This window comes from Rattus norvegicus, chromosome X, assembly GCF_021556685.1.
Source record: "Rattus norvegicus strain SHRSP/BbbUtx chromosome X, alternate assembly SHRSP_T2T, whole genome shotgun sequence".
NCBI classification, from domain to species: Eukaryota; Metazoa; Chordata; class Mammalia; order Rodentia; family Muridae; genus Rattus; species Rattus norvegicus.
Window position 1 is genome coordinate 26,472,944 of NC_141554.1, and position 16,927 is coordinate 26,489,870.

At 41.0% G+C, this 16,927-nt stretch overlaps 1 pseudogene across 1 annotated transcript; it reads right to left on the reverse strand.

The window, feature by feature from the left end:
- Positions 1–72: 72 nt before the first annotated feature.
- Positions 73–16,129, reverse strand: LOC147998169 (uncharacterized; annotated as a pseudogene). Its single transcript, XR_015646940.1, has 2 exons — positions 16,041–16,129; positions 73–488 (listed from the first exon to the last, which is right to left on the reverse strand). The product of XR_015646940.1 is annotated as an uncharacterized LOC147998169 (transcript).
- Between the last annotated feature and the right edge of the window lie 798 nt (positions 16,130–16,927).

Below are 16,927 nucleotides of genomic sequence, written 5' to 3' on the forward strand. Positions count from 1 at the left end.
AAAAAAAAAATGTTGGTGCTCATGATCCCGTAGGTTTGGATCTTCCTACTCGTGAGGATGACAGTTTCAGAGTCATTCTGTCTATTCATGAAGAACCTTTTTAAACACTCTTTTGCTTTTCCGCTGCCACTGAATTTTGTTCTCATTTTGTGTGGTATCTTGCACAAGACAGGGCTGGGTGGTCTTAGGGTTGAGCGTCAAGTTACTGAGGTCTAGTGTTAGTTTTTCCCAGGACGGTGATTGAAAGATTGCTTCTGTTCCTGTTGCTAAAGAGACTCTGGATATGTTCCCCACACACTTCTGGGGGTAGTGGCATTCACTTCTGAACACTGCCTCATCGATAGCTCCTGGGGAAGAGGGTTTCTTTTTCTTGTCAGATTTGCAGGGTAACAGAAATCTGACATGTTTCTTTTTCTTGAATTCAACTGTCTTCAGTTTCTTTTGAGGTGATTTTGAACTCTCTCTATTTTGGTCTTCATCCATCTTTTCTAAGAAAAGAAAACATATCAGAAACACAACGGGTCTATTGAAAACAGCTCATGCTACACACACTCCTGGAGCACCTACACACATATGTTCACACCTACACAGACACACATGTTGGAATATGCTTATCATGGTTTCAGAGATGGAAACCTTAGTTTGAAACTGCTTCCTGCAGCTGTTTTTCATTTGGGTGTGTTGTGTTATAATTTGATTTTGTTTTGCTTTGTTTATGGTACCACCTCACCCACAGTTAAAGGGTACACTCTGTCTTTGGAATATCTGTTTTAGCACAGCTTTGCCTGCAGTTTTGAGTATTTGTGCTACAAAAACAAACAAACAAACAAACAAACAAACCAGGATAAAATTCCTGGGAGTGGAACACACAGATTACCATTCCTTAGTGTTAAGATACTCATGTCTTTTGAAACAAATAACCTCTTTTTAATGTTTCCTATAAGCCCTTACTCCCTCTACATAATGTGATTGGATATAGTCCTGTCTCGGTGGGAGTTGATATTTTTAACTACCGGGGGGGCACTTGCTTGGAGTGCAGGCAGAGGACCGGACAGGGAGCTGCGATAAGCCAGCGACTGCTAGACTTTTAGAACTATGATTTTGCAGAGTAGCTGGAACTAGAGAGTTTGCTGCAAGCAGAAAGCTGCTGGGAGAGATATTAATACGAGCTAAATTAGTGCTAGTTCAAATGGCCCCTTGGATCCAGAACTAGCCACTGCCAGGGTGCATGTGGGAACTGGTTCTGTCCTTTATTATTTTTACTGCAACAGGAAATGGACAGATCGGCCATCAAATCTGGATCTTGGAGATGGTAGAAGCAAACACTCAGGAGGAGACTGCTTCCTCCAAGATATGGTTTCAGGAAATGTAAGTATGGGATCTCAAGTGGGATCATTGAAGATCCCATACTTACCAAAGGAAGACAAGACTGAGAGGAGGACAAAGAGGTGTGTATATGGTGGGAGACATGGACAGACTCAATGGAAGCAGACCCTGAAACTCCATCTGGAGACCACAAAGATGAATGCTCTCCCATTCGACCGTTGTATAACAAATGTTCTGCTGCTGAAGAGAAATTGCTTAAAGAAGGGAAAGGAAAAGATGAATGGGGAATACCTATGAAAGCCAAAATAGGAAAGGAAACTCACGACAAACTGAAGAGGACATGACTGTGTCTGACAGTAAACTGACTACCTCGAATTATTCCCAAGACTACCAGATGAAGAAAATATCCACAGAACATTCAGGTGAGAAGTCACACACACACACTCCCTAAAACTGAAGAATTTGAAGAACTTTCTGAGTGAATACATATGAACTGCATTGCTTTTCGTAGCAATGGAGATACCAGACTATTTGAAAGCAGAAAAAACTAAAAAAAAAAAAATCAACCATGGAATATATTATTCCCCAAACAACAATTGAATTCTGTGGTCAACACCTCACCTTCAAAGATTTGCATTCTCCATGATCAAACAGGGGATACCATAGGCCATGGTTCAAAGGTGAAAAGAAACTAGGAAGAGCTAAACAGAAGCCTTTAAAGAGAAAACACAAAAATCCCTTAAAGAATTACAGGAAAACACAAACAAACAGGTGAAGGAATTGAACAAAAACATCCAGGATCTAAAAATGGAAGTAGAAACAATAAAGAAATCACAAAGGGAGACAAAACTTGAGATAGAAAATCTAAGAAAGAGATCAGGAGTTATAGATGGAAACATCACCAACAGAATACAAGGGAGAGAGAGAAACTCAGGGGCAGAAGATACCATAGAAAACATTGACACAACAGTCAAAGAAAATGCAAAAACCAAAAAGAGCCTAACCCAACACATCCAGGAAATCAAGGACACAATGAGAAGATCAAACCTAAGAATAATTCATATAGAAGAGAGCAAAGATTCCCAACTTAAAGGACGAGTTAAATACCTTCAACAAAATTATACAAGAAAACTTTGCTAACCTAAAGAAAGAGATGTCCACAAACATACAAGAAGCCTACAGATCTCCAAATATATTGGACCAGAAAAGAAATGCCTCCTGTCGCATAATAGTAAAACGACAAAATACACAAAGCAAAGAAAGAATATTAAAAGCAGGAAGAGAAAAGTATAAAGGCAGACCTATCAGAATTACACCAGGATTCTCAACAGAGGCTATAGAAGCCAGAAGATCTAGGGCAGATGTCATACAGACTGTAAGAGAATACAAATGTCAGCCCTGTATATGACATCCAGCAAAACTCTAAATTACCATAGATGGATAAACCAATATATTATATGACAAAACCAAATTTACAAATATTTTTCCACAAATAAAGCCCTACAAAGGATAATACGTACACAACACAAGTAGGGAAAGAACACCCTAGAAAAGGCAAGAAATTAATCTTTATTCATCTAACCTAAAAGAAGATAGCCACACAAACATAGTTGCACCTCTAACAACAAAAATAATAGATAATAACAATCATTCATCTCTAATGTCACTCAACATCAATGGACTCAATTCCCCAATAAGAAGGCATAGACTAAAAGACTGGATACATAAAAAGGACTCCACATTTTGCGGCATACAGGAAACTGACCTCAGTGATAAAAACAAACACTTGCTACAAATAAAAGGCTTGGAAAACAATTTTTCAGGCAAATGGTCCCAAGAAACAAGCTGGAGTAGCCTTCTAATATCAAATAACATTAACTTTCAACCAGAAATTATCAAAAAATTAAGGCAGGCCACTTAATATGTATCAAAGGAAAAATCCACCAGGATGGACACTCAATTTTCTACAGCTATGCTCCAAAGGAAAGGGCACCTACATTCATAAAAGAAACTTTACTAAAGCTCAAAGCACACATTGCACCTCACACAATAATAGTGGATGATTTCAACACCCCAATCTCACCAATGGACAGGTCATGAAAACAGAAACGAAACAGGGATGCAATGAAATTACCAGAGGTTATGAAGCAAAAGAATTTTAAAAATATCTCTAGAACATGTCATCAAAAAACAAAGGAATATAGATCCATGGTACCTTCTCAAAAACTGATCATATAATCATTCACAAAACAGACCTCAAGAGATACAAGATCAAAATAATCCACTGCATCCTATCAGATCACTACAGACTGGTCTTCGATAACAACAAAAACTACAGAAAACCCAAATGTATGGAAGCTGAACAATGCTTTACTCAATGATAACTTGATCAAGGAAGAAATAAAGAAATTAAGGACTGTTTTAAAGTTTAACAAAAAGAAATGCACAATGTATCCAAACTTATGGGACACCACAAAAACAGTGATAAGAAGAAAATTCATACCTCTCAGTGCCTCCAAAGAAAATTGGAGTATACCATAGCAGCTTGACAGCACACCTGAACGCTCTAGAACAAAAAGAAACAAATACACCCAGGAGGAGTAGATGGCAGGAAATATTCAAACTCAGTGCTGAAATCACCATGTAGGAAAAAAAAGAACTATACAAGGAATCAACCAAACCAGGAACTGGTTCTTTAAGAAAATCAACAAGATAGATAAACCCTAAACCAGAATAATCAGAGGGCACAGAAAGAGTATCCAAATTAACAAAATCAGAAATGAAAAGGGAGACATAACTAAAAAAAATAGGGAAATTTCAAAAAGTCATCAGATCCTGCTACAAAAGCCTATACTCAACAAAACTGAAAAATTCAGATGAAGTAGACAATTTTCTAGACAGACACCAGATACAAAATTAAATCAGGATCAGATGAACCATCTAAAAATCCCAAAACCCCGAAAGAAATAGAAATATTATTAAAAGACTCCCAAGAAAAATGAGCTAAGGACCAGATGGGTTAAGTGCAGAATTCTATCAGACATTCAAAGAAGACCTCAAACCAATACTGTTCAAACTGTTCCACAAAATAGAAACAGAAGAAACACTACCCAATTCTTTCTATGATAATGGAATCACTCTTATAACCTATACCACACAAAGTCTCAACAAAGAAAGAGAACTTCAGAACAATTTCCCTTATGAATATCAATCCCAAAATACTCAATGAAATTCATGCAAACCGAATATAATATAATACAATACAATATAATATAATATAATATAATATAATATAATATAATATAATGATCTAGTAGGCTTCATCTGAGGGATGCAGGGATGGTTGAATATACAGAAGTCCATCAACATAATCCACTATATAAACAAACTCAAAGAACAAGCCACATGGTCAACTCATTAGAAGCTGAGAAAACATTTGACAAAATTCAAAGCCCCTTCATGATAAAAATCTCATGATGATAAAGATCAGAAATTCAAGGTCCATACCTAAACACAGTAAAAGAAATATTCAGCAAACCAGTAGCCAACATCAAACTAAATGGAGAGAAACTTGAAACAATCACATTAAAAGCAGGAATTGCACAGGGCTGCGTACTCTCTCCATACCTATTCAATATATTATTTGATGCCCTAGCCAGAGAAATGAGGCAAGAATACGAGGTCAAAGGGATACAAATTGGAAAGGAAGAAGCCCAAATATCACTATTGGCTGGGGATATGGTACTATGCTTATGTGGTCCCAAAAATTACACCACAGAACTCCTGCAGTTGGTAAACGACTTCACCCAAGTGGCTGGATATAAAATTAACTCAAACTAATCAGTAGCCTTCCTCTACTCAAAGGATAAACAGGCCGAGATATAAATTAGGGTAAAAATACCCTTCATGATAGCCACAAATAGGATAAACAGTTCTCTGCACCCAAATCCCGTGGGAGGGAGAGCTAAACCTTCAGAGAGGCAGACAAGCCTGGGAAACCAGAAGAGACTGCTCCCTGCACACACATCTCGGACGCCAGAGGAAAAAGCCAAAGACCATCTGGAACCCTGGTGCACTGAAGCTCCCAGAAGGGGCGGCACAGGTCTTCCTGGTTGCTGCCGCTGCAGAGAGCCCCTGGGCAGCACCCCAAGAGCGAACCTGAGCCTCGGGACCACAGGTAAGACCAAATTTTCTGCTGCAAGAAAGCTGCCTGGTGAGCTTGGGACACACGGAAGCAGAATTTCTCTAGGACCAGGCACGTTCTGTGTTTACCGGAAGTCCCACACCCGAGGATCACGGCCCGCAGCAGCTCTCTGCTCCCAGACGCGGCGAGAGAGAGACCCAACCGCCTGGTCAGGTGGGCACTCCTGAGGCTGCAGAGTGGAAGAGACCACCAACACTGCTCACCCCTGCCCAAAACCCTGGCCCAAGAGGAAACTGTATAAGGCCTCTGGGCTCCCGTGGGGGAGGGCCCAGGAGCGGCAGGACCCCTGCCTGAGACACCACCGGAACCTGAAAGAAACAGACCGGATAAACAGTTCTCTGCACCCAAATCCCGTGGGAGGGAGAGCTAAACCTTCAGAGAGGCAGACAAGCCTGGGAAACCAGAAGAGACTGCTCCCTGCACACACATCTCGGACGCCAGAGGAAAAAGCCAAAGACCATCTGGAACCCTGGTGCACTGAAGCTCCCGGAAGGGGCAGCACAGGTCTTCCTGGTTGCTGCCGCTGCAGAGAGCCCGTGGGCAGCACCCCACGAGCGAACTTGAGCCTCGGGACCACAGGTAAGACCAAATTTTCTGCTGCAAGAAAGTGGCCTGGTGAACTCAAGACACAGGCCCACAGGAACAGCTGAAGACCTGTAGAAAGGAAAAACTACACGCCCGAAAGCAGAACACTCTGTCCCCATAACTGACTGAAAGAGAGGAAAACAGGTCTACAGCACTCCTGACACAAAGGCTTATAGGACAGTCTAGCCACTGTCAGAAATAGCAGAACAAAGTAACACTAGAGATAATCTGATGGCGAGAGGCAAGCGCAGGAACACAAGCAACAGAAACCAAGACTACATGGCATCATCGGAGCCCAATTCTCCCACCAAAGCAAACACGGAATATCCAAACACACCAGAAAAGCAAGATCTAGTTTCAAAATCATATTTGATCATGATGCTGGAGGACTTCAAGAAAGACATGAAGAACTCCCTTAGAGAACAAGTAGAAGCCTACAGAGAGGAATCGCAAAAATGCCTGAAAGAATCGCAAAAATCCCTGAAAGAATTCCAGGAAAACATAAATAAACAAGTAGAAGCCCATAGAGAGGAGGCACAAAAATCCCTGAAAGAATTCCAGGAAAACACAATCAAACAGTTGAAGGAATTAAAAATGGAAATAGAAGCAATCAAGAAAGAACACATGGAAACAACCCTGGATATAGAAAACCAAAAGAAGAGACAAGGAGCTGTAGATACAAGCTTCACCAACAAAATACAAGAGATGGAAGAGAGAATCTCAGGAGCAGAAGATTCCATAGAAATCATTGACTCAACTGTCAAAGATAATGTAAAGCGGAAAAAGCTACTGGTCCAAAACATACAGGAAATCCAGGACTCAATGAGAAGATCAAACCTAAGGATAATAGGTATAGAAGAGAGTGAAGACTCCCAGCTCAAAGGACCAGTAAATATCTTCAACAAAATCATAGAAGAAAACTTCCCTAACCTAAAAAAAGAGATACCCATAGGCATACAAGAAGCCTACAGAACTCCAAATAGATTGGACCAGAAAAGAAACACCTCCCGTCACATAATTGTCAAAACACCAAACGCACAAAATAAAGAAAGAATATTAAAAGCAGTAAGGGAAAAAGGTCAAGTAACATATAAAGGGAGACCTATCAGAATCACACCAGACTTCTCGCCAGAAACTATGAAGGCCAGAAAATCCTGGACTGATGTCATACACACACTAAGAGAACACAAATGCCAGCCCAGGTTACTGTATCCAGCAAAACTCTCAATTAACATTGATGGAGAAACCAAGATATTCCATGACAAAACCAAATTTACACAATATCTTTCTACAAATCCAGCACTATAAAGGATAATAAATGGTAAAGCCCAACATAAGGAGGCAAGCTATAACCTAGAAGCAAGAAACTAATCGTCTTGGCAACAAAACAAAGTGAATGAAAGCACACAAACAAACCTCACATCCAAATATGAATATAAAAGAAAACAATAATCACTATTCCTTAATATCTCTCAATATCACTGGCCTCAACTCCCCAATAAAAAGACATAGATTAACAAACTGGATACGCAACGAGGACCCTGCATTCTGCTGCCTACAGGAAACACACCTCAGAGACAAAGACAAACACTACCTCAGAGTGAAAGGCTGGAAAACAACTTTCCAAGCAAATGGTCAGAAGAAGCAAGCTGGAGTAGCCATTATAATATCAAATAAAATCAATTTCCAACTAAAAGTCATCAAAAAAGATAAGGAAGGACACTTCATATTCATCAAAGGAAAAATCCACCAAGATGAACTCTCAACCCTAAATATCTATGCCCCAAATACAAGGGCACCTACATACGTAAAAGAAACCTTACTAAAGCTCAAAACACACATTGCACCTCACACAATAATAGTGGGAGATTTCAACACCCCACTCTCATCAATGGACAGATCATGGAAACAGAAATTAAACAGTGATGTCGACAGACTAAGAGAAGTCATGAGCCAAATGGACTTAACGGATATTTATAGAACATTCTATCCGAAAGCAAAAGGATATACCTTCTTCTCAGCTCCTCATGGTACTTTCTCCAAAATTGACCATATAATTGGTCAAAAAACGGGCCTCAACAGGTACAGAAAGATAGAAATAATCCCATGCGTGCTATCGGACCACCACGGCCTAAAACTGGTCTTCAATAACAATAAGGGAAGAATGCCCACATATACGTGGAAATTGAACAATGCTCTACTCAATGATAACCTGGTCAAGGAAGAAATAAAGAAAGAAATTAAAAACTTTTTAGAATTTAATGAAAATGAAGATACAACATACTCAAACTTATGGGACACAATGAAAGCTGTGCTAAGAGGAAAACTCATAGCGCTGAGTGCCTGCAGAAAGAAACAGGAAAGAGCATATGTCAGCAGCTTGACAGCACACCTAAAAGCTCTAGAACAAAAAGAAGCAAATACACCCAGGAGGAGTAGAAGGCAGGAAATAATCAAACTCAGAGCTGAAATCAACCAAGTAGAAACAAAAAGGACCATAGAAAGAATCAACAGAACCAAAAGTTGGTTCTTTGAGAAAATCAACAAGATAGATAAACCCTTAGCCAGACTAACGAGAGGACACAGAGAGTGCGTCCAAATTAACAAAATCAGAAATGAAAAGGGAGACATAACTACAGATTCAGAGGAAATTCAAAAAATCATCAGATCTTACTATAAAAACCTATATTCAACAAAATTTGAAAATCTTCAGGAAATGGACAATTTCCTAGACAGATACCAGGTATCGAAGTTAAATCAGGAACAGATAAACCAGTTAAACAACCCCATAACTCCTAAGGAAATAGAAGCAGTCATTAAAGGTCTCCCAACCAAAAAGAGCCCAGGTCCAGACGGGTTTAGTGCAGAATTCTATCAAACCTTCATAGAAGACCTCATACCAATATTATCCAAACTATTCCACAAAATTGAAACAGATGGAGCCCTACCGAATTCCTTCTACGAAGCCACAATTACTCTTATACCTAAACCACACAAAGACACAACAAAGAAAGAGAACTTCAGACCAATTTCCCTTATGAATATCGATGCAAAAATACTCAATAAAATTCTGGCAAACCGAATTCAAGAGCACATCAAAACAATCATCCACCATGATCAAGTAGGCTTCATCCCAGGCATGCAGGGATGGTTTAATATACGGAAAACCATCAACGTGATCCATTATATAAACAAACTGAAAGAACAGAACCACATGATCATTTCATTAGATGCTGAGAAAGCATTTGACAAAATTCAACACCCCTTCATGATAAAAGTCCTGGAAAGAATAGGAATTCAAGGCCCATACCTAATATAGTAAAAGCCATATACAGCAAACCAGTTGCTAACATTAAACTAAATGGAGAGAAACTTGAAGCAATCCCACTAAAATCAGGGACTAGACAAGGCTGCCCACTCTCTCCCTACTTATTCAATATAGTTCTTGAAGTTCTAGCCAGAGCAATCAGACAACAAAAGGAGATCAAGGGGATACAGATCGGAAAAGAAGAGGTCAAAATATCACTATTTGCAGATGACATGATAGTATATTTAAGTGATCCCAAAAGTTCCACCAGAGAACTACTAAAGCTGATAAACAACTTCAGCAAAGTGGCTGGGTATAAAATTAACTCAAATAAATCAGTTGCCTTCCTCTATACAAAAGAGAAACAAGCTGAGAAAGAAATTAGGGAAACGACACCCTTCATAATAGACCCAAATAATATAAAGTACCTCGGTGTGACTTTAACCAAGCAAGTAAAAGATCTGTACAATAAGAACTTCAAGACACTGAGGAAAGAAATTGAAGAAGACCTCAGAAGATGGAAAGATCTCCCATGCTCATGGATTGGCAGGATTAATATAGTAAAAATGGCCATTTTACCAAAAGCAATCTACAGATTCAATGCAATCCCCATCAAAATACCAATCCAATTCTTCAAAGAGTTAGACAGAACAATTTGCAAATTCATCTGGAATAACAAAAAACCCAGGATAGCTAAAGCTATCCTCAACAATAAAAGGACTTGAGGGGGAATCACTATCCCTGAACTCAAGCAGTATGACAGAGCAATGGTGATAAAAACTGCATGGTATTGGTACAGAGACAGACAGATAGACCAATGGAATAGAATTGAAGACCCAGAAATGAACCCACACACCTATGGTCACTTGATTTTTGACAAAGGAGCCAAAACCATCCAATGGAAAAAAGATAGCATTTTCAGCAAATGGTGCTGGTTCAACTGGAGGGCAACATGTAGAAGAATGCAGATCGATCCATCCTTATCACCCTGTAGAAAGCTTAAGTCCAAGTGGATCAAGGACCTCCACATCAAACCAGACACACTCAAACTAATAGAAGAAAAACTAGGGAAGCATCTGGAACACATGGGCACTGGAAAAAATTTCCTGAACAAAACACCAATGGCTTATGCTCTAAGATCAAGAATCGACAAATGGGATCTCATAAAACTGCAAAGCTTCTGTAAGGCAAAGGACACTGTGGTTAGGACAAAACGGCAACAAACAGATTGGGAAAAGATCTTTACCAATCCTACAACAGATAGAGGCCTTATATCCAAAATATACAAAGAACTCAAGAAGTTAGACCACAGGGAAACAAATAACCCTATTAAAAAATGGGGTTCAAGGGGGTTGGGGATTTAGCTCAGCGGTAGAGCGCTTGCCTAGCAAGCGCAAGGCCCTGGGTTCGGTCCCCAGCTCCGAAAAGAAAAAAAAAAATGGGGTTCAGAGCTAAACAAAGAATTCACAGCTGAGGAATGCCGAATGGCTGAGAAACACCTAAAGAAATGTTCAGCATCTTTAGTCATAAGGGAAATGCAAATCAAAACAACCCTGAGATTTCACCTCACACCAGTGAGAATGGCTAAGATCAAAAACTCAGGTGACAGCAGATGCTGGCGAGGATGTGGAGAAAGAGGAACACTCCTCCATTGTTGGTGGGATTGCAGACTGGTAAAACCATTCTGGAAATCAGTCTGGAGGTTCCTCAGAAAATTGGACATTGAACTGCCTGAGGATCCAGCTATACCTCTCTTGGGCATATACCCAAAAGATGCCTCAACATATAAAAGTGAAATGTGCTCCACTATGTTCATCGCAGCCTTATTTATAATAGCCAGAAAATGGAAAGAACCGAGATGCCCTTCAACAGAGGAATGGATACAGAAAATGTGGTACATCTACACAGTGGAATATTACTCAGCTATCAAAAACAACGAGTTTATGAAATTCGTAGGCAAATGGTTGGAACTGGAAAATATCATCCTGAGTGAGCTAACCCAATCACAGAAAGACATACATGGTATGCACTCATTGATAAGTGGCTATTAGCCCAAATGCTTAAATTACCCTAGATCCCTAGAACAAACGAAACTCAAGACGGATGATCAAAATGTGAATGCTTCACTCCTTCTTTAAATGAGGAAAAAGAATACCCTTGGCAGGGAAGGGAGAGGCAAAGATTAAAACAGAGACTGAAGGAACACCCATTCAGAGCCTGCCCCACATGTGGCCCATACATATACAGCCACCCAATTAGACAAGATGGATGAAGCAAAGAAGTGCAGACCGACAGGAGCCGGATGTAGATCGCTCCTGAGAGACACAGCCAGAATACAGCAAATACAGAGGCGAATGCCAGCAGCAAACCACTGAACTGAGAATAGGTCCCCTATTGAAGGAATCAGAGAAAGAACTGGAAGAGCTTGAAGGGGCTCGAGACCCCAAAAGTACAACAATGCCAAGCAACCAGAGCTTCCAGGGACTAAGCCACTACCTAAAGACTATACATGGACTGACCCTGGACTCTGACCCCATAGGTAGCAATGAATATCCTAGTAAGAGCACCAGTGGAAGGGGAAGCCCTGGGTCCTGCTAAGACTGAACCCCCAGTGAACTAGTCTATGGGGGGAGGGCGGCAATGGGGGGAGGGTTGGGAGGGGAACAACCATAAGGAAGGGGAGGGGGGAGGGGGATGTTTGCCCGGAATCCGGGAAAGGGAATAACACTCGAAATGTATATAAGAAATACTCAAGTTAATAAAAAAAATAATAGCCACAAATAATATAAAATGCCTTGGAATGACACTATACAAGCAAGTAAAAAATCTGTATGACAAGAACTTTGAGTCTCTGAAAAAAAAATTGAAGATCTCAGGAGACGGAAAGACTTCTAATGCTCATGAATTGGTAAGATTAATATAGGAAAAATGGCCATTTTACCAAAAGCAATCTACAGATTCAATGCAATCCCAATCAAAATTCCAACTCAATTCTTCAAAGATTACGAGCAATTTATACATTCATTTGGAAAAAAAAACAATCAATCAGAGCTCTCAGGGACTAATTCAGTACCCAAACACCACACATGGACAGACCCATGGCTCCACCTGCATATGTAGCAGAGGACGGCCTTGTTCGGTACCAATGGGAGGAGGAGCCCTTGGTTTTCCCAATATCAGACCCCCCCAGCATATGGGAATGTCTGGGGAGGAGGCAGGAAGGGAGAGTGTTTGGGGAGGAGGAACACCCTTATAGAAGAAGTGGAAGGGGATAGAATAGGGGGCTTAGGGCCAGGAAACTGGGAAAGGGAGTAACCTTTGAAATGTGAATAAAAATATCCAATAAAAAAATAAAAACAATGACTTCAGGAAATGCTTGGACAAATGGATGGAACTAGAAAATATCCTGATGTGGTAACCCAGTCACAAAAGAACACACATGGTATCCACTCACTGATAAGCAGATATTAGCCCAAAAACTTGGAATACGTAAGGAAAAATTCACAGTTTATATGCACCTCAAGAGGAAGGAAGACCAAAATGAGTATGCTTCATTCCTTCTTAGAAGGGAGAACAAAATACTCATGGGAAGAAATACAGGGACAAAGAATGGAGTAGGTACTGAAAGAAAGGTCATACAGAGACTGCCCAACCTGGGCATCCGTCACATATGCAGCCACCAAGGCCAGTTACTCTTGCTGATACCAAGAAGTGCTTGCTGAAAGGAGCCAGATGTGGGTGTGTCCTCAGAGGCTCTCCAATAGCCCTACTGATACAGAGGAGGATGCTTGCAGCTAATCATTGGACTGGACAAGGGGAGGCCAATGCAGGAGTTAGAAAAACAACATCAACCAACCTGAAACTAGCAGAGCTCCCAGGGTCTAAATCACCAATGAGTACCACTCCTGGGCATATACCTGAAAGGTGTTCCAACATATAACAAGGACACATGCTCCACTATGTTCATAGCAGCCTTATTCATAATAGCCAGAACCTGGAAAGAACCCAGATGTCCTTCACAAGAGGAATAGAGAGAGAAAATGTGGTACATTTAGACAACGGAGTACTACTCAGCCATTAAAAACAATGACCTCATGAAATTCTTAGGCCAATGGGTTGAACTAGAAAATAACATCCTGAGTGAGGAAACCCAATCACAAAATAATACACGTGGTATGCACACACTGATAAGCAGATATTAGCCCAAAAGCTCGGAATACCCAAGATACAATTTTCAAACCACATGAAGCTCAAGAAGACAGAAAACAAAAGTGTGGATGCTTCAGATCTTCTTAGAAGGGGGAACAAAAATACTCACAGGAGGAAATATGAAGGAAGTATGGAGCAGATACTGAAGGAAAGGCCATCCAGAAACTGTCCCACCATGGGATCCAGCCCATATATAACCACCAAACACAGACAGTATTGTAGATGCTAAGAAGTGAATACTGACAGGAGCCTGATATAGCTGTCTCCTGAGAAGCTCTGCCAGAGCATGACAAATACAGAGGCGGATGCTCGCAGCCAACCATTGAACTGAGAAAGGGTTCCACAAAGGAGGAGTTAGAGAAAGAACTAAAGGTGTTGAAGGGGTTTGCAAACACTTAAGAACAATAATATCAAACTACCAGATCTGCCCCCAGAGCTCTCAGGGACTAAACCACCATCTGATGCCCCAGTGTAGGGGATATTCAGGACAGGGAGGTTGGAGGGAGTAGAGGGAAGCTCCCTTATAGAAGCAAGGAGAAGAGGGATGGGATAGCAGGTTTCTGGAGTGCAAATCCGGAAAGGGAATAACATTTAAAATATAAATTAAAAAAATCAAATAAAAGCAAAAGAAGATCTCAGGTTTAAAAACAACTCTGAAGAGACAAGGAATAATCCAACCTTGTTTGTAGGCAAACTATTAGAATGTGGGTTAGACTTCTCTCCTGTAGGGGATATATCCCTTAAAGCAGATGTCTGTCTGTCCAACCATAGTACATTTCACTTTCAGGCCACATGGGCTTTATTGGGTTCACATTTGGCAAAGACACACAGTGTCTCCAACCTTGTAGATTTCTGCACTTAGGTGTAATTCACCTACTTCAAAAGGAGGGAGAGAGAATCTTTGCTTCATTTTAGGAGACCTCCCCCTCCTTTGCAATTGCAAGTGCAATTGGTATCATCTGTACAGCTCCCACCTCATGCCTCCCCTCACTTTTCTAGGAGTGTCCACCTGCTCTCATGGGCCATGATTCTGATGCTCCTCTTCTAACCCTTACTCTCAAGAGAAATAAGTGGAACTGTGAGGTGCCAGTCCCTAGTATGGAAGGGGGAAAGGGGTGTTTCAAAGATTCATTTAATTAGTAGCTTCTGGGTTTGCTAATCTTCATAATTCTGATTTTCTCTGAGTGCCTTTGCAAGACTCTTGAATCACACTTCTCGGTGCAAAGACCCTACAGGCGCTACTCTGTGGGTAAAAAGAAAGCATGGGCTCTATACTATTTCCTCCTTGGAGGTAATACTATGACATAGGTGTTAGTGGTGGTGTCAGTTGAGGACAACCAGCCTTTACTGTAAGGGCAGACTTCTTGAAGGTCACTGATAGAGCTTTAGTGGGTCCTGAGAGGATTTTGAGAGACTACCTGCTGGGTCAGCACTTCTTTCTTCCCTTTTTTTTCTTTTCATTTTTCTTGTCTTTTCTGTTTCCCTTTTTGTCTTCTCTCTTTATTCTCTTGTCTTTTTTCATTTCTTGCTCCCTCCCTCACTCCATATTTCCCTCCCTCCCTTCCCTTCCTTCATTTTCCCAGAAGTCATTTCTCAGCATATCCTGGCTGTCCTGGAACTCACTTAGTAGGCCAGGCTGGCCTCAAACTCACAGACTTCTGTCTGCCTCTTCCTCCCAAGTGTTGCCAGTTTTGTGTTCACATTCCTTGTGTTTGTGTCCCAGTTGCACTATTGGGAAGCATATGTGTATACACTGGCTGAACCACTGCATCTCTGTCCAAGCCCCACAGTTTGTGAGCTTGTGTCTATGTCCCAGCTACAAGATTGCATCTATGTCCCATTCGCACCATTTCTGAGCTTGCATCTATACCAAGATGCACCCTTTGTAAGCTTGTGCCTATGTTCTAGCTCTATCATGTGGGATCATTTCTCTATGCCCCATCCCCACCATTTATGACCTTGAGTCTATGTCCCAGCCTTATCACTTGTGAACTTTTTCTATGTCCCAAGTCACCATTTTTGAACTTGTCTCTCTGTCCCAGCTCTATCATTTGGAGGACACACTGTGCTGCATCTCTTAGCACTGAAGTCATCTTTGTGAAAGAGGGAAGGTTCCTATGGGTCCCACATTGGAAGATTACTTTGTGATGGTTGAGGGAAATTTGAAAATGGGCATTTTGAACAGAGCCTGACATACAGTACACCACAGGTGTACCTTAGCTCCTGGCAACTGCTCTCTGTGCAGAATGCTAATACTGACAGAGTCCTCTGCTCCAACTCAGAGCTTCAAATCTGAATGGGGAAGAGGCCAGCATCCTCTTCCTCTTCTCCACAACGCTCCTGAACTTTCATTCAGAACCATGGTGATTCTCACACTCTATATTCATATCTGAAGGAAGGTGAACCTACCTCTTCAGTGATCTCTTGATGATTTTGGCAGAAACAGACGCTAGGAACAATGATTTCTTCAGTGTTTCTTCAATTTCTCATTGGGTGATATTTGGAGTGACCAATGGGTACCTTTCAGAGGGCTCTGTAGGGAAATCAGAGTTAAACATTTTCTAAAATGATACAACCTACCATTTCTAAGAAATGGACTGACTAGGTGAGCAAAGTTGCCCTGTATCCAGTGCGAAATCTCATGCAGCTTAGTTCTCAGGAGTGTCCTCTCTGAGAACTTGTTGGGTGCAAGGCTCAGATTAGGGACTGTGGCCATATTCCTTAACCAAGGAATGTCCCTGTAAGATGAATGTCTTGAAAAATGCATGGTGTGTGCACAACACACCCATGTGTCACTTGACACATAAGCCAGAAAGACACATAACTCCCACATGTTGGGGTGGGTGTGAAGTGCATTATAAGATCTGTCTGTTGGAGTGCAGACTTTTACCCTGAGAGATGGGAGAAATGGCCCATCCAGATTTTATTCATCTCTTTTCATTCACACTGACAGACTTCCCTGTTTTTGTCCCACTTGACCCTTCTATATTCCTCAGCTCCTCTTCGTATCTATTACAGATACTTGTGGCCACATGAGGGAAGCTATGCTTCCTTGTTAGAGTGAGTATTCACCTTGCCATGGACTAAACCTGGATGTTTTCCCAGAGGGTCAATGTAAAAATTCTATCCACATAACTATCAACTGGAAATCCAGACCTCCTGCCAAGCCATAAACAATCTCCAACTGTAGTGAGTTCATCAAATGACCAAAGTGAGCATGCATAAGAGAATGGTGTCTCCTAGATTTTACTACACATGTATATCAGTTGCTGGACTCAGTTTAAAAATTGCTCCCT